Source organism: Anolis carolinensis, chromosome 5 (assembly GCF_035594765.1).
Source record: "Anolis carolinensis isolate JA03-04 chromosome 5, rAnoCar3.1.pri, whole genome shotgun sequence".
NCBI classification, from domain to species: domain Eukaryota; kingdom Metazoa; phylum Chordata; class Lepidosauria; order Squamata; family Dactyloidae; genus Anolis; species Anolis carolinensis.
Genome location: NC_085845.1, coordinates 187071765 through 187096588, shown reverse-complemented (window position 1 = coordinate 187096588; position 24824 = coordinate 187071765). Strand labels below are relative to the sequence as shown.

Below are 24824 nucleotides of genomic sequence, written 5' to 3'. Positions count from 1 at the left end.
TGGAACAAGCCAAGGAGGACTATAAACGTCACGCAGACAAACATCGCCAGCCGGGCCCCGAAATCAAGGTAGGAGATCGGGTTTTTCTGTCCACTCGCTTTTTGCCCTCCCATCGCCCTTGCCGGAAGTTAGATGCCCGTTTCATTGGCCCCTATCCAGTGGTGGCGCAATTAAACCCCGTGACTTTCAAACTCCAACTTCCACGTTCAATGCGCATCCACCCAGTGTTTCACCGCTCCCTGCTCCTTCCGGCGGATGGTGTGCGGCCAGATGTAGACCGGCCGGCCCCCGTCCCTATTTTGGTGGATGGGGAGGACGAGTTCGAGGTTCAGGACATTTTAGATTCTCGCTTTCACCGCCGCCGCCTGCAATATCTCATTGACTGGGTGGGTTTTGGCCCTGAGGAACGCTCTTGGGAAGACGCCTCCACAGTCCATGCTCCTGATCTAACCCGTCGCTTTCATCAGACCTATCCCGCCAAGCCACGACCTCGCGCCTCGGGGAGAGAGTCCCAGTTTGGGAGGGGCCTTGAGGAGGGGGATAGTGTGATGACTCATGGGCCTTGTAGTCCTGCTCATGACATTGTAATGCCTGATGAAGAAGAAAACTTGGGTTTTTTACCTTCCCAGTCAGAACTGGAATCTTCTCAGCCAGATCTTTCCCAGGCAGATCTGGGAACCTTGCACCTGCAAGAAAGTTGTGTCCCAGAAGTATGTCAAACAAACCCTGAGCCTACATCTCCCGTGTTCTCTCGCCATGAGTTTTGTAAACAACAGAGGGGTTTGGAAGCAGCTTCGCGCAGGAGTGCGAGGATAGCAGCTAAGAATGTATCCAATTAAGTCTGCTTTTCGTGAGAATCTTTAAGGAGTCAGACATCTGGTCTCAGAGTTTAGCTTTCGTTTCTGGTTCCCAGAGAACTGCTCCGGCGGGAAAGTTAGACTCTATATAGGTGTTTTACCCGCGTAGTAACTTCGTGGAGTCAATTCGTCAGCCTCCGGAGCGAGTTGTGTCTGGACAGCGCGCTCCGATTCAAGCCTCGTTCCTGCTCAAGCCTTGCCTTGTTTCCAGCCTTCGCTCCTGTTTCCCAGCCTTTGTTTACCTACGGATCTTGCCTTGTTTCCCAGGACTAACCCTTGCCTTGTTTCACGGATTTTACCAAGTTATTCCACGGACCTTGTTCTTGTTCCTCGTTACCTTGTTCCACGTTTCAAGCCTTGTTTCAAGTATCAAGTTATTTCCTAGCCTTGCTCAAGTTCATGGACTAAAGGACCTTGTCATCTCCCCTCACTTTGCCTGGCAAAGTGAGTGTTTCGGTTATTGGATTACAACTTTGGACCTTAATATTTCATATTGGACATTGTTTCCTTGGACTAATTTTGACCTTTCCTGAAAGGTCTGCTTCTGGACTAACTATTACATTTGCTTTTACTAACTTTATATATTTCCTTAATAAAGATATTAGATAGAATCTGGCCTCTGCGTATGGTTATTGGTGCTCTGTAGCCTGGGTCGTGACAGAAGTAAACTGAAGCTTATACAACAACAAAATTGCTCAACCATTAAAGTGCCATAGGAAGACCTGTGTCTGTTTAGCTTTGTGGCAACATAATAGCATGGCTGCCGCTTTGGAAGCAAACAATCTATGAAGTCTTAAATGAACAAATGCAAAAGTATACTATCCATCAGGCAAAAAGCGCCTGCAAAAGTACATCCTTTCTGACTAGGCATAAATCCAGCTGGAGCTATCAAAAATATTGAGAACCCACAAGCCCCAGTTTGTAGTGCCTATTATGTTAGTTCCAAAAAAACTGCAATGCAAATAAAGTCAGTGATAACATTTTATTGGCTCGTCTATAGTCAGGAATAGTAGAATATGAGCTCTCAAGAGTCACAAAAAGGATAGACCAACAAAGAGCACCTGTTCCTATTTGAAACTTGGAAGTGTTTCTCTTTTGAATGCCAACTCCTAAAATTCTCTAACCAGCCTGGGGATTATGGGACTTGAAACTTTCCAAGCTGTGACCTACATACCCTCACCTCATGTATTCCCTAATTGAGCTGCAACCGCAATAGAATTAATTATTTTGAGTTTTAAAATAATACAGTAGTCCCTCTGTATCTGCTAGCGTTCGGGTCCAGCACCTGCCATGGATACCAAAATCAGTGGATGCACAAATCCCATTATATATAATGGTGCTGTAAAATGGTGTCCCTTAATGTCAAAATCAAAGTGAGCTTTTTGGATTAAAAAAACATTTCAAGCCATGGGTAGTTGGATCTGTGGGTACCGAGAGTTGACTGAATCTCCTGCTCAGAAATCAAAACTCCACCAGGAGGGGGAGTTGGAGGAGAAAAGACCTTTTTACAAGGGTGCAAAGAATGGTTCAGTTCTTCTCCCTGGAACCGAATAAGAGAAAGGTCTACACATGTCCATCCATCCTTTCATGGACAGCAGCACCAAGTGGCAAATTGTATAGGTGAAAAGGAGTGTTATCTAACAATGTCCGTACGTTCCATGTTCCAAAGTTCATTTTTCTTTTTTGGCCGCAGAGTGGTGACCCCTCTGGACGCGGCAGTCCAGTCAGGGTAGGAGAGGCACCTTTTCTAGCCCCTTCCCCGTGTGGGGTGAGCAGAGCGGATCCTAAAAAGGGCTGCTCAGTCATGGATACAGCTGCCGGACTACTCAACTGCCTCGGTCCTTGAGGTAGAACGACTGAGTCCATATCCACCGCCCATGTGCCAGTCTGTGACTAGGGGCTTCCAGATTTCACAGTCCTGCCCCCGTCGCCACTCGCTGATCGCCATGAAAGGGGCACATGGGGAAAGAAAGGGGACAGAACAGACTGCGGGAACTATCGTGGTATCTCCCTTCTAACCTCGGCCGGGAAAATCCTTGCAAGAATCCTTGCAAACCGCCTTCTCCCTGTCTCAGAAGACACCCTCCCAGAATCCCAGAATGGCTTCTGTCCCTCCAGAGGAACAGTGGACATGATCTTCACTGCTCGACAGCTCCAAGAAAAATGCAGGGAACAAAACCAACCTCTGTACATGGCATTCATTGACCTTGCAAAGGCATTCGACACAGTGAATCGCAGCGCTCTCTGGACCATCCTCCAAAAAATCGGGTGCCCTGACAAATTTGTGAACATCCTGCAGCTCCTCCATGATGACATGATGGCAACAGTCTTGGACAGCAACGGCTCCCAAAGTGACCCATTTAAGGTGGAATCAGGTGTCAAGCAGGGATGTGTTATTGCCCCCACCTTATTTTCCATCTTCATCGCTATGATACTTCACCTTGTTGATGGGAAGCTTCCCACCGGAGTGGAAATCATCTATCGGACAGATGGCAAGCTATTTAACCTCAGCAGACTGAGAGCCAAAACCAAGGTCACCACAAAATCTGTTATAGAACTCCAATATGCTGATGACAACGTAGTCTGTGCGCATTCAGAAGAAGACCTACAAGCCACTCTAAACACCTTCGCAGAAGCATACGAGAAGCTCGGCCTCTCACTGAACATCGAGAAAACCAAAGTGCTCTTCCAACAGGCACCAGCTAATCCCTCTGCAAAGCCAGGAATACAGCTTAACGGTGTAACATTAGAAAACATTGACCATTTCCGCTACCTTGGTAGCCACCTCTCCACAAAAGTCAACATCGACACTGAAATACAACACCGCCTGAGCTCTGCGAGTGCAGCATTTTTCCGTATGAAGCAGAGAGTGTTTGATGACCGGGACATCCGTAGAGAGACCAAGGTGCTTGTTTATAAAGCCATTGTCCTCCCAACCCTGCTCTACGCCTGCGAAACGTGGACTGTGTACAGACGTCACACCAAACTCCTGGAGCGTTTCCATCAGCATTGCCTCAGGAAAATCCTGCAAATCTCTTGGGAAGACAGGCGGACAAATGTCAGCGTGCTTGAGGAAGCAAAGACCACCAGCATTGAAGCGATGCTCCTACGCCATCAACTCCGCTGGGCTGGCCACGTTGTCCGAATGCCCGATCACCGTCTCCCAAAGCAGCTCCTCTACTCCGAACTCAAGAATGGGAAACGGAATGTTGGTGGGCAGGAAAAGAGATTTAAAGATGGGCTCAAAGCCAACCTTAAAAACTGTGGCATAGACACTGAGAACTGGGAAGCCCTGGCCCTTGAGCGCTCTAATTGGAGGTCAGCTGTGACCAGCAGTGCTGCGGAGTTCGAAGAGGCACGAACGGAGGGCTTAAGGGAGAAACGTGCCAAGAGGAAGGAGCGTCAAGCTAACCCCGACCGGGACCGCCTTCCACCTGGAAACCGATGTCCTCACTGCGGGAGAATATGCGGGTCAAGAATCGGTCTCTTCAGTCACCTAAGAACACACGCCCAAGATACCAAGGTTGGAAGACTATCGTCCTCGAACGACGAGGGATCGCCTAAGTAAGGTGAAAAGGAGCTTTTCCAAATCAAACCTCACAGAATAAGGTCTCCCAATACCTGATATCAGCTCAAATTGTTGGGTGAGGGGGGATTACTTCATTTGATTAGACTCATGAGTCATGAAGAATGGAGATCATTTATACCCGTCGTGAGATGGATATTGAATTAAAAGAGGCAATCCATAGACTTGGTCAATCTTAGGATCAATTCTCAGTTTGCGAAATGAGCTTCCATGCTGAAGTTGAATATTCAATTTTTCTATATTTTCAGTGAATAAAATACCCTTGTTTAAGCCCACGGTCCTTTAGGGCAGCCTTTCCCAACATGATTCCCTACAGATGTGTTGGATGACAACTACTATATCTCCATATCCACCATAGAGACAAGACTTACTTTAGGACTGTTCTTATACAAGATATTACAGGCATTGTCTGTGCGGCATTGAATTTTTGCCAGATTTTGTAAGCTGCCTTGAGACCCCTCCAGGGTGAGAAAGACGGGGTATAAATGAAGTAAATAAATTTATATATTCCCAGAAAGCACATTATACCAATTCCACAAGTACAACAATTTATTATAACTTTCCCCAAGTACAACAATTTGAAATACACACAGGTATATGTACTGATTAAAAGCAGGTCCATATGCTGGCTAAGAGCCCGGGAGGCAACCTATACTAACTGCAAAATGCTCATTAGATCTCAATTCAGCTATCAGAATATGCCTGATTTGGTTTAGATATGCAAATAGATGTCATATAGAAAATGGAGTAGAGACTATAACATGTGCCAATGGATTCAAATTTAAAAAATATTACCCCTAAACTTTTAGGAAGAAATCTCTTTATGGTAAGAAGTTTTCTAATTATGAAATAGATTGCCTTGAAGAATGATGGACTCGCCTTCTTTGGAGATCTTTAAACAGGGTTTGGATGCGCATCTTTCAGGAGTGCTTTAGTTATATATTCCCACATGGCAAGAAGTTGAATTACACATTTCCTGCAGTCCCTTCCAAGCCTTTGATTCTGTGAGAGTGATTTGGAAACTGTCTGATTTTATTTGAGTCTGATACAAAATCTTGAAGATCTTCAAACCCTATTCACTATGATTGGAAATCAGAAAATGGCTTTAACATTTTTTTTTGTCAGACGTGAATTAAGACACAGTAATACCTTTGTAAAGGTTTTCCCCTGACACTAAATCCAGTTGTGTCCGACTCTGAGGATTGGTGCTCATCTCCATTTCTAAGCCGAAGAGCCAGCGTTGTCCATAGATGCCTCCAAGATCATGTGGCAGGCATGACTGTATGGAGCTCCGTTACCTTCCTACTGGAGCAATACTTATTGATCTACTCACATTTGCATGTTTCCAAACTGCTAGGTTGGCAGAAGTTGGGGCTAACACCAAGAGCTCACCCTGCTCCCCAGAATTGAACCACCGACCTTTTGGTCAGCAAGTTCAGCAGCTCAACAGTTTTACCCACTGCACCACCGGGGGTTTCCGGTAATAATAATTATGCCACCCTGCCAGCCCCCTTTCCCTGAAAAAGAAAAAAAAATTAGATAAATTGGTGCAGTGCATTTTGTAATATGGACCTTTACCTTTAGATATTTTTTTTTAAAAGGGAAGCTTCCAATTTATTTCTTGGCAGACTAGGGTAAAATTGACAGGAATGGTTGCTCTTTCTAAAGGAGCTGAGCCTCCTCTAGAGGAAGGGCTTCAGCTCAGTGATAGAGCCCATACTTGTATATATGTTTGGTACCTTACATCTTTAGTTAGAAAGATCTCCAGAATCAGGATTTAGAGAAAACCAGGGAGAGAACCGGAAGAAATAGGTCATATGGCCCCAAAGAAATGAAATTTACAGAAGTTGTAGAAAGAGGTATCTAGTCCATATTAAAGTTTCAGCCAGCATGACCAGTTGGTTCAAGCTGCAGCTATAGTTGAAAAACAAACATTTTCTGAGCACTGTCCTCTCCACATTGGAAGACTCCTATAACTCAGCCCAAGGGATGATTCCAAGCTCAAGAGATGATTCCATGTTTAGTACTTGGCTTTCAGGGGGCTCCCGAGAGACACTTCAACCCTGCTTCTGCTGCCTGGTGAGGCTAGTCCTCTCCCACAGCTGTGCAGCATAAGGTCTGCTGCGAGCAGATCAAAGGGAGAAACCTTTATGTCCATTGTCATGCAGAGCCTTCCCAGAAATGACCAGGCCTCTATGGCAAGGGACTAACAGCTTACCCACAGTTCCTCCCAAATAAACCTCCTCTTCAAAAGAACTCTCTGTAATAACCCCACGCATGCACCAGCAAACCTCCTCTCCAACGCTGAGAGTAGGAGGTCTTGCGTATGTACAAGGCAATGGAGAAAGCAGTCAAGATGGAACAGAGATAGGACTGGCACCATCACCAGAGCCTAATGGCTTTATGGAGTGGGGGAGCTGGCTCAGGGATGAGCAAAACTTCAAAGGCACCTCTTTATCCAAACATCAGATCAGGCAAGCTTGACCAGAGACTTCCCTGCACCATTTCCTAATGCCGCCTCCTCGCTCCTAAATGGCACAGACCTTACTGTGAAATTCTTCAAAACGTAACGGGGCTTCGAGAAGCCATTCCATATATAGCATACAGAAACTAAGAGTGATTCTTGTGTGGGATTGTGCTTTGTAAATGCTCTTACATTTGTGACTAATCCAGACACTCTAGCTTTGTTTCACAGCTGAATGTGGGAGTCACTCATTGATTGTGGCATCAAGTTATGAGTTGCTTTTGGATTTTGCCAACAAAACCAAACATCTGTAGAAAAAACCTTCAGCCCATTGCACATAACCTCGAAAGTATCATGATTTTCATGTTACAGTACTCATTGGTTGTCTATTTTTTTATTTTATTTTTTGTGTCAGGAGCGACTTGAGAAACTGCAAGTCGCTTCTGGTGTGAGAGAATTGGTCGTCTGCAAGGACGTTGCCCAGGGGACGCCCGGATGTTTGATGTTTTACCATCCTTGTGGGAGGCTTCTCTCATGTCCCCGTATGGGGAGCTGGAGCTGACAGAGGGAGCTCATCTGCACTCTCCCCGGATTCGAGCCGGCAACCTTCAGGTCAGCAACCCAACCTTCAGGTTAGCAGTCCTGCCGGCACAAGGGTTTAACCCATTGCACCACTAAGTGCTCCTAGTTTTGAATGATTCTCTTTTCCAAAACTGACCACAAGGGACTTTTGGCTTAGAAAAAATGCATAGAGAAAATAATATAATTACACAGTTAGAAATTACCTGAGCAGTCATCCAATCCATCCCCGTCAGTAATGCAAATAGCTATTGTTGAGGCATCTCTGGCAGTTGTTTATCCAACATCCCTTTGAAAAACTCAACGAAAGCAGGACTCACCACCTTCCAAAGTGCCATACATTTCCTCTCATCAGGATATGCTTTCTAAAGTTTCGTTATCTCTTCTTGTAGTTTGAATCATTATTTTGGGTCTTATCCTCTAGGGCAGCAAAAACAAGCTTACTTTATCTTCCGCACCAGTGCTTTCATGCTATTTGATGTGGGGGACTGGCAATCTCTCTCCCATGTGGCAGATCATATTTGTTCCCATTAGCTGCAACTGTATCTTTCTTTTCTGGTAGCCCTCTGGACAGTAGTAAATGGCTTATAGACCAGCACTGGTCCACCAACCACCACCTTAAATAGCACTATTCCACAAGATATCCCTTCAGATATTTAAATATGGGTATCATATTTCTCTACAATCTCTTCTCCAAGCTAAACATAATTTTTCATTAGCATTTGTTTTCAGACCTTTTACTATCTTAGTCATGCTCTTCTAGAAATGTTCCAGTTTATCAATATCCTTCTTAAACTGTATATGACATCTAAGTGAAGCAAAATAATGACAATATTACTTCCTCAGATTGGGAAGGCTCAAACACGTTACCATTCACTACTCACAAAATTCATATTTTGTAGAGAAGAGATGACAGCAGGGTTTAGATTTAAAAAAAAAAAAGAAATGGCTATACCTCCAACTCAAGTTTTGCAGAAATTGTCTGTGATGATATAGCAAACAGCTCGGAAAGGTGCCATTTTCTCTACTCGGTCTATGGTCAAAGAAAAAAGAACTGCCCTATGCATACTATGAAAGACTCAAATTTCAAGGGATAACATCACAGGCCTATTAAACAGCTTCTAAGATACCAGTAAATCTCACTTCAAATCCAGCCCAGAAAGCAATTTTTTTAAAAAAACTGTTCAAGTTGTAAAAGTGCCATGTTTTGTAAATACTGTTATAGGATGTAAGACATCTGTCTGGGTTCCAATTGCCATGCAGTCGTTAGTTGATCCAATTTTGCACTCATAATAAGAAAGGCATAGACATGGTATCTACCGTTCTTACAGCTAGAAAATATTGGTTTGATCTGGAATCTGCAGCATCAGCCCTGAATGCCTTTTCAATACTAAATGGTAGTATCCAGGATAAAGCTCCCCGATCATGTGCAGAATGCATTTCCATCAGTACTGAGAACATCCCACCCAAACAGATCTGGGATTAGGGAGGAAAGGGAAGATCAGCGATAAGATCATGTAAGTGCTAGAAAAACTTCAGCTGTAACATTTTTTCCTTTTTGTAAAAAATAATTGCTGCTTTGTAACAGCTAGTTTTATTTCCATCCCACCCAGTAGTGTCCTGTGGTCAAACCATATGGGATATCCCCCCTTTACTAAGACCATAGGTAATCCCACCTTTTCTCTAAGGAACTCAGGGCAACATATTATAGGCTTCATATACTATCACCCACTGTATTTTGATAACAAACCCGTGAGAAACAGGTAGGTTAACTTAAGAGACTTTGACAAGTACAAGTGTGCAACATGCCGAGTGAGGATTTAATCGTAAGTCTTCACACTTCTAATCTGATGCCCTAACTATTGCATTACAGTATATGTATAGATCACTGGCCAAACCAGCCCAAAGTCTAACCTCGGGGCTAAAACTATTCCTTTTCTATCATGATGCAAATTAGCACTCAATAACAGGTGCTTGGAACAGGAATGTCACTTGTCAGCAGCCCTAAGACAGAAAAATACACAAATTCTTACAGCCACAATGCCCAGCTGTGTATTCAATTAACTAATTTATCTGGCCACTAATTAATAAATCAAGCTCAGCTGTGAGGGAGAAATCCAGACTGAAATAAATTTCCAAAGATCTGATGTAGATTGGCTGTCACTCAAGCTTCTTCCTATCGATTGCAGCCAACCATTTGCTGCCAGGTTTGTCATCATCCAGAACAATAGGGAGCTGGATCTTTCCCTGCCTAAGCTTCTCCATGCCTGTGATGTGCATACATAATAGTACACCTTTTGTTTGTTTAATTATTGTAATTCATATCCTCTCCATCTATATTCATAACCCATCTGTTCCATTTATATGCAGAATGTATCTAATGGAAAGTGAGGTTAGATTTGAAGGAAAGAGGCATAAACATTGGAGGAAGGAACATCAACAACTTAGGAAATGCAGAAGACTCCGCATACTTGCATAATATAGTGAAGACTTGGGATGTCTATTGAAGAAAGTTAAGGAAGAAAGTGCAAATGCAGGTTATAATTGAATATTAAGGGGAAGGGAAATAATATTAATAGATGATGTACATAACTTTAACCGCACAGGTACCACATACTTTTTTTTTTCATGTCAGAAGCGACTTGAGAAACTGCAGGTTGCTTCTGGTGTGAGAGAATTGGCTGTCTGCAAGGATGTTGCCAGGGGACACCCAGATGTTTTACCATCCTGCGGGAGGCTTCTCTCATGTCCCCGCATGGGAAGCTGGAGCTGACAGACAGGAGCTCACCCCGCTCCCCGGATTGGAACCACCATCCTTTCAGTCAGCAGTCCTGGCGGCACAAGGGTTTAACCCATTGCACCACTGGGGGCTCCACCACGTAAATAAGAGATTAAGATTAAGATATTATAAATATTCTATTACAGATTGTGAGATTTATATGTGAGGTTTCCTAGTCTGTTTAAGAGAGCAGAGAGAATTTCTGACATGCCTTATAGCTTTATCACAAGAATGTCCATCCTTCTGTCCCTCTCCCCCCCCCCCCCCCGCCCCAAGAAAAACTCTGCTGGATTAGGCCAAATGCCTTTTTTAAACCTTAATCCACACTGTGTTGTTTACTGTAACTGGTTTTTAAATGTTTTTTTTTAACTATGGCCAAAGTGTTGAATTGTTACTCGCGTTGAGTCCCCACGGGGAGAAAGGCAGGGTGGAAATAAACAAAGAAAATAAATATCCACAATGTGAAAGTATGAAGCTCTCATACAGGACATCAATACAGTAGCGCTCTCTCGCTTGTCTTTCACAAGCAATTTGTAATTTGTAATACTATAATTAGGGTTTACTGTATCTTTCACCATGCCTGATTTTGCCCTTGATGTATATTAGCCAAAATGCAAGTGCTTCTCACAACTGCATGAGTTTAAACATGAAGAGGGGAGGTCCAATGACTTCTCCTATTCTCCCTAAATAGCGACCCTGTTCCATTCTTGATGTTTACAGGGCCAGCTAACACACATCAAGGCGCACACATAGCGCCTCCACAAACCTCCTTTCTGTCCTTCCCTTTGCCCCACTTCTTCCACTAACTTTGCAGATCGCCCTTGTGGGCATGGTTTCATGAGATTGAATTGAGCCCTGGCAAGTTCAAGCCTGCTGTTCTTCCTCTTCCACTGCTTTCCTCCGCCGTGATTCTTGGTCTGGGACCAACTCATTTCTGTTCCAAAGTATGCAAGTATCTTTCTTTCATAGATAACCTCATAAACGCCAGTAGGGACCATCAATCATCAAGCCTAGTGGTTCAGAAACTGTAGAGGGTTTTTTCTTTCTTTTTCAAAAGTCCCCACAGGCTGCTATAGAAAAACTGCTGTTTGTTTGCACCAGGGCATTGCTTCCTTTCCTTCACTGCCTCAGATGTGCTGTACCTGCGGCTCTTGATGGCCTGTTACACCTGGCAGGCAGATGTGAGGCTTTCCAGCAGAAGATGGGCCTTTGGAACAAAACCTCCCTTGTAAGACGAGGCTCCCCGAAGGCAAGGCAAGGGACACTGCCCAGGCTCAGCAGGAGCCACACGTGAAGAAGACGGGGCTAAATTATTCCCATCTCTTTCATATATATACACACACACACACACACACACACACACACACTACACACACACTACACACACACTCACACAGATATTGTGCCCCTTAATCCCATCTGCTCTCTCTATTATGTGCATTTTGCTGAAAGAAAGGCACAGTACATTTCTGCTGAGCTTCATTTTAATTTTTTTTAAGTAATGATGGGTGGACTGGAAAATTCTGCCAGCCTGTCAGAGGAGGAAGAAAGTTATGTGTGGATGGATGGTTTTTCCATGATAAATGCCGATTCTGTAGAGAGACAGGAGTAATGTCAGCCAATCTCAGGCAAAGGCCCTTGCAGCCACATGTATATATCCTCACTGGCGTGATGGGTGAAACTCTGATTAAGCCTTTTATTTTTGTTTACAGAGGCAGTAGCCACCTAAAATGTTTTCCCCCTTGGCTTCTCTGATGATCACAGTTGTCCCTCCACACTTGTGGGTTTAACTTTTGCAGATTTGATTATTTGCAGGTTCAATTAATATATTTGCTCTAGGAATCTCTAGGTCCTCCAGCATGGCTCAATGGGCAGCACTGTTCTAATTTCAAAAGGCTATGGCTATATAACAGGCAACATCATTAAGCGGCTGAGGGGGGAAAGGAAGGGGCCTAAGGCTGTTAGGAATGGTAGGAGTTGAAGTCCAAAACACCTGGAAAGCTGAAGTTTGCCCATGCCTGGTTTAGATAGAAAAAAATACACCTCTCCCAGATCTAACAATTTAAAATTTGACAATGGGAAGAGTGAGAAGGAAGGAGGAGAATTGGGAAATGGAGGCGAGGAAAGAACACAAACTAAACGTCCTTAAAAGTACTTAGGTTTTGCCATAGCGGAGAACAAATTCAACGTAACAAAGCAAGTGCTCCACAGATAAACAAGAACAACAATAGTGTTATGTTTTACTCAGAACATCTGAATGCCTAATAACTGGGAAAGGACAGGGCAAAACACATTTTTGGCACAAGAGATTGATATTATAAGAGAATTTCAGGAAGACATGCCAGCGCAACTGTTTAGGATTGTATGGCAGAAGCTTAGAAATACCAGAATTACCACGATGGGTCAAAGCAGTTGTGCCTCTTTTCCATTCCAGGTTCTAATCTCCCGAAGGCCAGAAGCAGGTGACTGAAATGAGGATTAAGGAACCTATCAGGAGGTTTCCAGCACCAGGGCTTTGTTTTTTTGTTTTTTGTTTACAAAGAACTTATTACCCTGAAGAAGCCGAACAAACCTCCCAAAAGTTATTATTCCTCAAAAAACATTTTTTTTACTTACTGCATACATGGACTTAGAGACCTTTGTGATAGGCAAACTATTTCCCTTTGGCTCAAGAAAACTAACAACAGAAACAACCCACCAAACTATGTCATCTAGACAACCCTTAAGTGCTGGACTGCAAACAGCTGCCTCTTCTCCTCCCCCATGCCATCTGTTGTCAAATCTGTCTGCAATATTTGCAAGAATGCAATTTTAATTTAATTATAAGGACAAATCACTAGCATAGTGGGTTTGCTAAACTACTCAAGTGGGAATGCTTTAAATCTTGTGTGAGTCTCTATGTCCCCTAGAAGACAGTTTATTATATTGTCCTACATGGACCGAAGATTTGCACTAGTCTATATTCTAGATTACAGAAATACAAACTTCAAATAAAAAAAATCAGTAAAGTCCAAGGGATTCCCATAAGCGGCTTGAGGAAGCATTAAAATTTTTAAATATACAGATATCTGGTATCAGGAAATAGCCAAGATTTGGGGTGATTAAGAATGTCCATATCTACGGCTTCACAGTAAACTACAATTCCCAGGACTCCATAGGATGGAACCATGTTGCCATGGTCAAAGTATAATCATAATGTCACAGTGTTATATAGTGTAAAGGGTCCTGATGTTAATGCAGATTGGTTTATACCAGGTATGGGTAAACCCTTAAGCGGCTGAGGGGGAAAAGGAAAGGGCCCGAGGCTGTTAGGAATTGTGGGAGTTGAAGTCCAAAACACCTGGAGGGCCAAGGTTTGCCCATGCCTGGTTTATACCTTATCCAAAATGCTTGGAACCAGAAGTGTTCTGCATTTCAGATTTTCCTATACTTGCATATACATACTGAGATATCTTTAAGATGGGACCTAGATCTAAACATGAAACGCATTTATGATTCATGTGCACCTTGCACACAATCCTTTGTGTGTTAAACAACGTTTTTGCACATTGAACCATCAGAAAGTAAAGGTGACAGTTTCTTAGCAACCCAAGTGGACAATTCTGGCGTACTTTAGATTTTGGAATTTCAGATAAAAGACGCTCAGCTTGTATTTGCATGTTATCTCTCCCAACTATCTCAGTGCCATTTTAATTTACAGTACTGTGTTTCCAGGCTTTCAGCAGCTATGATTGTTCAGGGATCGCTGTCACAAAGGTCAAAGGCAGTGCAGTTGGAAGTGCTGAGATACACCTGATGTTCTTCAACAGCTTTATGACAGCCGTCCCTGGGGTCCTCAGCTTGAAGAGCAGAAAAGTAAAGATAATACTATAAAAAGCCCGCTTGTGAAGAAAAGCAGGAGGAGCAGGAGGGGGTGTGTGGAATTAAGACAGCAGCGTTGTTACCTGGCTTAGACACAGCGGGGCCAGAGAAGCTGGGCTGTAATAAACCAGTCATAAAAATATTTAGCACTTATATAATGTCTTCCACACACTGGCTTAAAAGAGTTTTATGAACAGTGGGCAAATACGATCTATGTTTTCTTTTACTCACAAGACAAGAAAAAGACAGGAAAACGGAGAGAGGTGAATGAGGTCAAAAGGGCTTCGAGTGACAAACTCAGCATGAGTCATTTTGATACATCTGAAAGGCTGCCAGAGATAAGAGGGAGAACAACTAACATATCAATGGTGTTAAGGGTTGGGGGTTGCAAGTTGCCTTGATAAGCTTATATGATGCCTGGAGATACCATACAGTTATGATCTGTAAGAGATTTGCATGTTATGGCCATAATAAACCAGAATAAAAGATATCCCCCCTTTTTTTGACCATCCTTTTAATTACTGCAATTACTCATTGATGCCACAGTTGTACTTCACAATCCTGCCACTTTCTGAAAGTTTGAAGTCTCTACTTGTTCCTGATACCCATGCAAGCAATGTAGAATGGCAAATAATCTGTTTAATTGTTTTATGTGTTTTATTTGCTTATATGTTTTGTTTTATAGTTTGATAGGGTATGTTTTATTGTTATATTGGTTTCATTGTAATGTCTATGATAAGGCATTGAATTCTTGCCGGATTCTTGCCCCGTGGGGTGAGAAAGGTGGGGCATAAATAAAGTAAATGGAGCCCCCAATGGCACAATGGGTAAACTCTTGTGCTGGCAGGACTGCTAATCTGAATGTTGGGTTGCTGACTTGAAGATTGCCGGTTCGAATCTGGGAAGAAAGGGTGAGCTCCCTCTGTCAGCTCCAGCTGCCCATGCAGGGACATGAGAGAAGCCTCCCACAAGGATGGTAAAACATCAAAACATCTGGACGTCCCCTGGGCAACGTCCTGGCAGACGGCCAATACTCTCACACCAGAAGCGACTTGATATTTCTCAAGTCACTCCTGACACAGAAAAAAATTGAAGTAAATAAATTGGAGGATCAAATCCTGCTGCAAAGAACGAGCTTTTGAAAGAACAGTGCTGTGCCTAAAACATGTTCTCTGGAGAAAACATGGAGTAAGATACCAGCCTCTCTGTGGAGGGTTCATTTATGATGCGTATGATCTTGTAATATGCACAGCTTGTTCCTGTAAGATAGACTTAAATGATGAGTGTAGTTCTCTTAGAGATATAGTTATAACTGATTGAGACAAATTAATGAGAGGGAAATGTTCAAAGCAATTTCCTCAGTTTTATGGGTCATGGTGTGGCATGATCTCTAATGTCATATCTAGATGCTCCCTGATGGCTGCCTGTGAGATTTTTATGAAAAACCCAAAAGCACACATGAAAGGACTGTTTAGCATTGATGAGAGTAGGAACAGGTGATACAATATTCCAAGTATTCTCTTGTCTTAGTAGTTACAACTAGGCTGTCTGGGAATTAAAGGAGCTGTAGTTCAATACATCTCGAAAGCACATAATAAGGGAAAGCAAAATTAAATGCAGAGAAATCTCTACTCAACAGTGATCTTCAACTAGTCATTCTCACTTTCCTTCCCCACAAAGGACTGGTTGCTCAAAATCCGGCTTGTAATGGATTGGCTCCATATCTTTTTATCAATGTATATTTACATTGCTTTTACTTCCAACCATGTTTTAATATAACTTGCTAAAGAGTGTTTAAAAATCCTTGTGTGTTTTTAAAATCTATTTTAATCTCTTTATGAGAAAATGTGAACCCCATTTCTAGGAGAAAGATCCTATAAAAATAAACAAATAAATAAATTGAAGAGCATTATATACCACTTTGAGCTTTCTAGAGGAAATGTAGACTATAAATGTAGGCAGGAATAGTATTCGGCTAGTGAAGGTAGCATTTCATATGTCTGACAAAGAGGGCTTTAGTTCATGAAAATGTCGACCACAACACATTCATTACATGCCACAAGTCTCCATGTTGGTTTTGTTAGCACTACCAGGAATTTACTTCTTCTTCCTGAACTTAGCTTCCCTGCTTTCAACAGCTGCATGACTTGTAAAACCTAACCAATACATATTTCCTCATTAACTGCTTTGTTGCTGTTATATGCCTTCAAGTTAACTCTGACTTATTGCCATCATCACAGAGTTTCCTTGGCAAGATTTATTCCAAGATTTGCTATGAGAGTAACTTGCCCAAGGTCCCTAGTGGGTTTCCATGGCTGAGCAGGCATTTAAATCCTGATCCTAGAGTCCACACACAAATCCTTACACTATGCTGGATCCCGCAACGTCCAGATGTGATGAATTTATTCCTGCTATGAAATTGTTAATGGGTGGCAAAAGAGAGGTGGCTCTTTTAGAAGAACAACCACAGGTTTCCTCTTCAATCATGCTTGGATCATCTTGGTAATGGGGTACAGAGAAGCAAGAATGGAAGAACAACAGAAATGGGTCAGAGTGAAAGGCAAGGCAGCATAGATTTCAGGAATATAAAAATGGGAACAAAGCTGGAGAGAGGTTGGAATAAGAACATGCAAAATGACTTGTTGGATCTCACCAAAGTGTCATACCTAGCCTGTTTCTTAACACTTCTAAAACATTTATAAAATGTAGTTAGTTAGAACTCATCATATGACGCAGGGAGATCCACCCCTTTGCATCCGTCATGCTCAGTTACTGAAGTGTTCTGAAAGTGTAAAGAAATTGGGGGAGGTGGGAAAAGAGAAGACAGGCAGAAATCGTCTCTTGTGCTCAGGAATTGCTTTGAAAAAAGAAAAAAAAACAGTGGGATCTGTCAGATTCAGCCACAATGAATCAATTTGGTGATGTGGGTAAATGGGCGTTCCTATGGGCAGTGTCCTAAGAAGCAGTGATACCCCAGTACTCTCAATTTCAGCTGCTTGATCCTTCCTTTGCACTGTAGTTTTATTTTATTTTATGTATTCATTAGAAATTGCACTACTTCATGAGAGCCCTACTTCATCACCTCAAAGTGCCAAAACTCAAAAACTCATGAGAATTTGATATTTTGCAATTTTGAAGATCTCAAAGTTGTTGTTTTTTAAGGGAGTGACGGGAACTGCACTCTGAAAATGGATAATTTTGGAACACGGGGTCAGAAAAAAACAACATGGGATGGGTAATGAGAAACTATGTACTTTGTTTTCTAATGCTATGGGACAACACACAAGAGTAATGTGGCACATCTCCCTGCTCTCCCCATGGGATGAAGTCCAAAGAAGCAAGCCACACAGCAATTCCAGGAATATGTCAGTTTACAGATTAAGATTGTCTGGCTCAACTGGCTCATCTGTTCCTTTCCTTGCATAAAAATCCACTATGCTTATGCCATTCATCCACTGGATGAATGGCATAAGCACTTTGCATTGTTTCAAACTTTGTATATTGTATTTTATGACTATTTTATGACTGTTTTAACTGTTTTAATCATTTTAGTTTATTGTATATCAGTGTAACGGCATCAATTGCCACTTGTAAGCCGCCCTGAGTCCCCTCGGGTGAGAAGGGCGGGGTATAAATAATTGAAATAAATAAATAAAATAAATATCCCTCTTATGTTGACTGCGCTCTTTAGAGTACATGCTTACAGGCGGTGATGGCATGAGAGTTGACGCTACTAGGTTGGCATCCATCTGCTAAATTCTTTCCACACCTACAAGCTGAAGGACCAGGTCGCTCTGAAGTATTTTCCACTGGTGCATTTTGTATCAGTCCCAGACAACCACATCTCAAGCGTCTCTGCATTATTACTTAAAAAGGGATTTTTCTGAGCTAGTGACTGGTTTGTTACCTCCTTTAGCTGGACTTTGGATTTGTTCTTCTTTTAAGTGTGGGACTCCTATCTGCAATGGAAGTTTTGACAGTAGCATCATTGTAAGTATTTTCTACCAATCTTTCCTCAGGGATACTACTTGGGAGTAGATATTTTTAGAGCAGGAGACAGGATTCTGCTAAATGTAAATGCACTGCCAACTTTTGAATGTGATCTAATAGCTGAAAATATACTGATGGCTCTCTTCCAAAAAGGCAGAAGTAATGCTTACAAAAAATAAAGGCATATATGATAGGAGCTTTAAAAATATTCATTTTAAATATCAAAAAAATCATACTTTGCTTTTGCTTTCATTTACATCCATATTTCTTGCAACAATATAAGAAATGTTCTCCTGATTAGTTGCTGGAAGGGAAAGCAAAAAAAAAAAATATAACATTTGTGTGTCCAGCAGTTCAAAGTATTAGTTCCCCAATTTCCCTGTGATGCACTTTAAAGAGGAGTGGCAAAGGAAGGAGAATAAGTTTGTGTTTTAGATTTAAAACAAAAGCATAGAGGATGGAAGGAAAATGATAATTCAAATGAGAGTTTTTCCTAGGGACCATCTGAAGTACCAATATACTGTTAGAGAACAGTCTAAGAGCTGAAGCTATCATTAAACTGAAGTTAGTGGGAAATGAGAAGAAAAACAAATTAAAAATTTTGAACAGTTCAGTAGGCACTAAACTACACTTTGCCTGGAAGCAAGCAGCTAACAACCCTACAGGCAGATATTAACAGCAGCTGGAAAGTTAATTTTTATTCCATTAAGCTGCATCTTCACACATATACACAATTTCACTATGAAAAAAATACTTCTGAATGTCAAACAGGGATATGAAGCCCGGCCGCTGTATGCATGATGCAACCAGCATTAAGTGCGCCTCTGATGTTTCCTGTTTCTGTGGGAGAGGTTTAAGCTGCCATTACTTCCAAGTATGTTCCACTGAATCCAGTTAGGACTTACCACTGAGAAAACAGGTATAGGATCGCTGTGCATAGCCCATGTCTAACTTTCTCAATGAGATAAAATAGTATGTAAAATCATTCTACTGTAATTGGATTATGTCCCATCTGTTATTCTTATATGCTTTTATTCTACTTCTTAACCAAAATAGTTCCAAAAGCTGCATTTCTCTTGAACTGGATGGGCAAAGAAGCAAGAAAAAGCACTAAACTAAGCCACAAATGATTCAGTGTGATTGCAAAACAAGAAAAAAAATCAAAACAGGAAATGTGCTCTTCAGACTTCAACATCTGCACCAGCTATCTGCTGCCAAATGGTAGCAAGACATCAAACTTTCCCCAACCTGGCACCCTCAAAATGTTATAGACTACAATGTTGTCCCAGGCAACAGAACAAATTAAGAATGAAGGGAGATATAATCTGAAACATCTGGAAGAAACCAGGTAGGAGAAAGCTGCTCTATGCTGTACTGGCCAAGTAATCCATCTGTCCCTCTCCCACACTGGTTGACAGCAAGTCTTAGGACCATATCCAAATAATTTTAAAGATTATGTTTCTATATAAACAATTACGTGTTTTTATTCTAAATGATATGGCATCCCTCGTAAATCTAACTTTCTCCCTTGGTTTAAAATATTTATGTTCAAATATGGGTTAAAGGAATGTCTCGTGAAGTTAGTTGAGTTCTCATTAAGGGAATACTGGTTAGGCTCCAAATAATGTCATCTTTGTAAGAACTTATAAATGCCTTGCTTCTGTTGCTGTGGTAATAATCAATGGGGATCTTCCTCACAAAACATCTATCTGTTCACAAATAATTGTGAATATTTCTTTCTCCCAGTGATTTCCCCCCAGGGGAGATATGTCTCTGCACATTTCTTAGGAACTCGGCTACAGTCCACAATGAATATGCTTTGAGGTGCCACAACTTTTTTTTTGTTTTGTTTTAGTTGCTTATTAATAAAACACGGAGATGACTCATAAAGGGATTATATTTGCTTAGCACAATATGACTCTGGAACTCTGGGCTCTGGAACTCTCTCCCGAGAGAAATTAAATTAGCCCCTACATTGATGTCCTTCAGAAAAACTTTGAAAACTTGGTTTTTTCAAGCTACGTTTGACTAAAGTGAACAGTTGATTGAGTCCCCACCTGTTCCTATAGCACAGTCTTTTGTTCCTTATCATGGATGGCCATGATTAGCTCTCCTAATTCACTGCACGACTGAAATTACCTCTCCACCAAGGCTATGGACTGAAGCGCCATGTTATCACCTCTTTTAATGGCCATGCTTTTTACTCTGTTGAAGTTGTGTTATTGATCTATTGTGATTGTTATGTATTTTATATTGTATTTTATATTGTTGTATTTTATATTGTTGTATTTTATATTGTTGTATTTTATATTGTTGTATTTTATATTGTTGTATTTTATATTGTTGTATTTTATATTGTGTATTTTATACTGTGTATAAAATATACTGTGTATTGTGTATTTTATACTGTTGTATTTTATTGTATGTTGTTGGGCTTGGCCTCCTTCGGGGAGATGGGGTGGGATATAAAAATAAACTTATTATTATATTATTATACTAGTGCAATCAAGAACAGAAAATAGTCTGAACCCATCCCTTCAATAAACCTGCAGTGGAGCCTCAATTTATCTTGGAAACTGGATTTATTCCAATACCAACTTGGTGATCCAGATAAAGTCATGGGTTAGGTCCCACCCCCAACCTCTTCCACACCTTTGTCATCAAGTACGTATTGTCCCTGATGTCCAATATCCATTTTTTTCATAAAAAGGCATGAAGAAAGACACTTGATGACAAGGGGATAAGAGAACCACACAAGTTGCACACCTGCTTTGCATGCTACTTCTCATCCCAACTGGATTTAGTGGTGTGTGAAAAGATTTGAGTGACCTTTAATTCTCCAGTTAGGACTTGAAGAAGCATTTTTTCCAAGTTCCAGTTGCACAGCAGCCTGGGAATACTCCCCAGTTATCTTTGCTAACTGGTGGAGATAGTAGTGAGCTTTTTTCTCGCAAAGCTAGCATTGGGAAAAGAGACTGAGAATAGACTTCTGCAGGATGAAGACCCTCTGCAGGTTAAATTAGGTTCCTCATCACTGTACTAAAATACAGTTTAACCACAGTTTGGCCTCATTCATATGTAATACCAAAACAAGCTTTAGAGGAAGTCAGATAAATACTGTGGGCTCATATGCTAACATCTTGCTCTTGTTTGTCCAACACAGGATTGAGTTTTGCTCTACATCAGTCTTCCTAACCTGGTGATCTCCCGATGTTTTGGAGTGCAACTTCCACCAGCAACAGAAAATATGGGGAAGGGTCACAGGACCTGATCCACAACATCTACAGGGCATCTTATTTGTTAAGGCTGCTTTACATGAAGATTGGCTTGAGATATTTGAAGAAGACATTTTTCTTAAAACAAATTCTATTCTGTTTCAGATCAAAAGAACTTCAAGCTCTAGTCTTGGGGAGATGGTGGCGGGGTATAAATAAAGTTTATTATTATTATTATTATTATTATTATTATTATTATTATTATAGTCTGTTTAATCAGGTTGTTTGAAACTGAAGTCTAGTTTGAAAAACAATTGTCTTCAGCAGGAAGCTTTATTCTACTTGTGTAGGAAGAAGATAAGAAAAGGTGAAAGTTTGAAACCATGGTAAGCTCATTACAGTTTATGTATGTAGTACTAAAACCTAGTATGTAGTCTTACATGTGAACCAAGTCAATGGCAAATTAATTCATTTAAAGTAGGAAGTTGATGCTTCCAAATTTCTCCATGCCCTAGTATCAGAAAATGGAAGGCACTAGGAGTATTTGATTCAAAGCCTCAAGAAAGCTATGGTTTAATATGTATATGCAAACCAAATCAGGGCATGTAATAATAAACCTTATGTATGTAGTGTATTCAGTAAACAGCCAGGTAACAATGCACCTCAAGACATCTGAACAGAAGAAGCTACACAACTACACAGAGGTTTTGGTGCCTGAGCAGAGGCAGCTACCGACACAATCAGTTGCCATGTGACCATCTGAACTATGATAGTTAGTTTCAAGAGCAGATCAAAGAAGTTTTTAAACCACGTGAATCACCTCCAGCTGGGAAAAGATCCAACAAGAGTGAGTCAGCCACCAACTGCTATTGGACAAGCTAGGAATGTAAAGTTCATCCAATGAATAGTGGTTATGGAGATTTTCCTTTCCTTCCAAGGCACAATGAGACCAAAGCCTAAAATAAAAATGAGGCAGTATAAATACATCCATAGGCACCTAACATGGAGAGTGAGTGTTAATGCCATGTTCTCAAACAATCTACTCAAGAGTCCTATTGATACCAAAAACTAGGACGTAACCTTAAAGATATTCATTGAAAATGGACTATCTTATTACCTCATTATGGCCACACAAGCAGTTTAACTTAAATGATGTGTGAAAGTATCATGCAGTCAGCTTCAATTACTAACCAGTAAACCAAGCCAATGCCTTCAAATAACTTCCAATAAATAAATGTCTTATTCCCTTTGAAGATTTGTATAAGTTTAATGGAAGAAAAAGAAACAAACATGTACGTGATAAACTCTTTTATAACAACCCTCACATTTAGAAAGTACTTACAGGGCTAATGTGTCAGAGGTCATCTCAGAGAGCTGAATTAACAGCTTCTGAATGGGTAAAAATAGTACAATATTAGTGGTGAGTGCAATTCATCAACTAGACCTTTCATTCTGTATATGACTATTACTTACCACAATGCTGTGCATTAAATATTCATATTATATGAGGTCTCCCAATAAAGGGTGGGAGAGGAATAATGTTTACTCAAGACTCAGCAGTACACTTAATGAGAAAAAGCTAACATGCTACAATAAGAGTATTTCAAATATTTGATATACTCACAGTGATCATTTTTTTATCCAAGTATATATTTTTGTTCACATGTAATGAGATCTTATTGGACTTAAAGGAAAGATAGAAATTTGGGTCTCTATATTTTGTTGAACTTTAAATGCCCATGGCCTCAGCCAATCTAACAAATGCAGAGAAATCCTAGGAGCTGCACTCCAACAACAAATGAAGGCCAAAATGGTTTTAATGTTGGACCAAGGTTCAGTTCCCTGCTCAGACATGGAAACCCACTGGATGACCTTAGATGAGTCACAAACTGCTTTCAAAACTAACATGCATTTTGCTGCATCATTTCTTGTGTCTCTAGTGGGTTTAAGGGTAAATGACTTGTTTGCTGCAAAATATAGAATATGTTCCTCACATCATTATAAGCTAGACATGATAACATGATTTCCATGATAGATGGCAGTGCTAATGTACAATTTGACTATTCCGTCTGTCTTCTGAGTTCTTAAGACGCTCAGGAAATTACAAATAACTGCTATCTGGATAAAACAAAATCCTTTTACATACCATTTTCCTTATTCCTATAAAGCATATGGTAAATATAAGTCTTTTAAAACTAAACAATAGCCCATAGAATGGAAATGCTCAATGGGCTTGTGCACAGATTTGTTTGGGCCATTTGCCTTTGGCTTGTTCGGATGCCCATAACAGCAAGGGCTCTGCCGCCACATTTTTTTTTGACTGAAACAGCCCATGTGGCTGTGGTCGTGGCTACCTTCAGAAGCTATGATGACAAACTGAGACAGTTGTACTTTGGTCATATTAGGAAAAGAGAAAAATCACATTTCAGAAGAATAGACTGGGCTTTTGATGGGCTATTGAAAGGATGCCTTGAAGGCCTCCAATTTATGGGATTGTCATAGGTCAAAGCCAATGTAATCAGAAGTCTTAGATATAAGTATATATTCATCTGTACATTAGTCTTCCAGCTTAGACTTGATATTATAAAATCTTTCCTAGTATTACTAAAATGAACAGCCATCTTAGGAGGCACCAGATTTTAACAGTAAGGGAACATGGGAACATAACTTTGATTGAGAATTCCAGTAAAAATAACTTTCCTGCCTTAATGAATTGGGCATTCTGATCAGAACAATCAAAAGGTATGAACTTGCATTTGCACCTCACTCAAGGCAGTACCTCTTGAGAATGGTTTCGATTCAAAACAAAAATTGGTAGAGACAAATGCAACCACCTACCACTTTATTGTTATTGTGAGCCTTTAAGTTGTTTCTGACTTATGGCAACTCTATTGCAGGGTTTTCTTGCCAAGAGTTCTCAGAGGGAGCCTGCCTTTGCTGCCCTCCGAAACTGAGAGAGGGTTACTTGCCCAAGACCACCCAGTGGATTTCCATGGTTGAGTGGAGATCAAACGCTGGTCTCCAGAGTTGTAATCCAGCGCTAATACCACTACATCATGCTGGATTTTTAAACATATCCTTACATTACTTTAATGTGCAAATGACAACACCAAATCCCACTATAGGGTTGTTATAAGCACACAAGAACAATGCATTTCAAGGTGAATCATTATTCAGCTTTCCTGCTAGGTTATAAAATGACTCTTAATGTATATAGGGTTTATTATATATTCATTGTCTCAAAGATGCCTTTGATACAGCAATTGTGGTAACTACAGCTGTTGTATATCTCTTGTAAATATATCCTCTACGAAATAAAATATGTGGATGCAGAGTCCTGTCTTAATGTGGAGGTTACATTCCTATAATTTAATAGAATGGTACACTTTTCCAGTTCTAGCTGGTAGACATGGGACATACCAAGAGAAATATTTTAATTAAAACTATTCCAAACCATTTAAGGTTTGAAGAATTATTATTTTCTTCTCAATAT

The 24824-nt window shown here is 41.0% G+C and overlaps 1 protein-coding gene and 1 long non-coding RNA gene across 4 annotated transcripts in view; one reads left to right on the top strand and one right to left on the bottom strand.

Moving 5' to 3' along the window:
• Positions 1-24824, bottom strand: part of wnt5b (Wnt family member 5B) — a 124435-nt gene that overhangs the window by 35381 nt on the left and 64230 nt on the right. The gene's annotated exons all lie outside the window — the stretch shown is intronic.
• LOC103278822 (uncharacterized) lies at positions 15197-24663 on the top strand. Its single transcript, XR_506351.3, has 3 exons — positions 15197-18116; positions 19173-19464; positions 21280-24663. It is a non-coding gene; the product is annotated as an uncharacterized LOC103278822 (long non-coding RNA).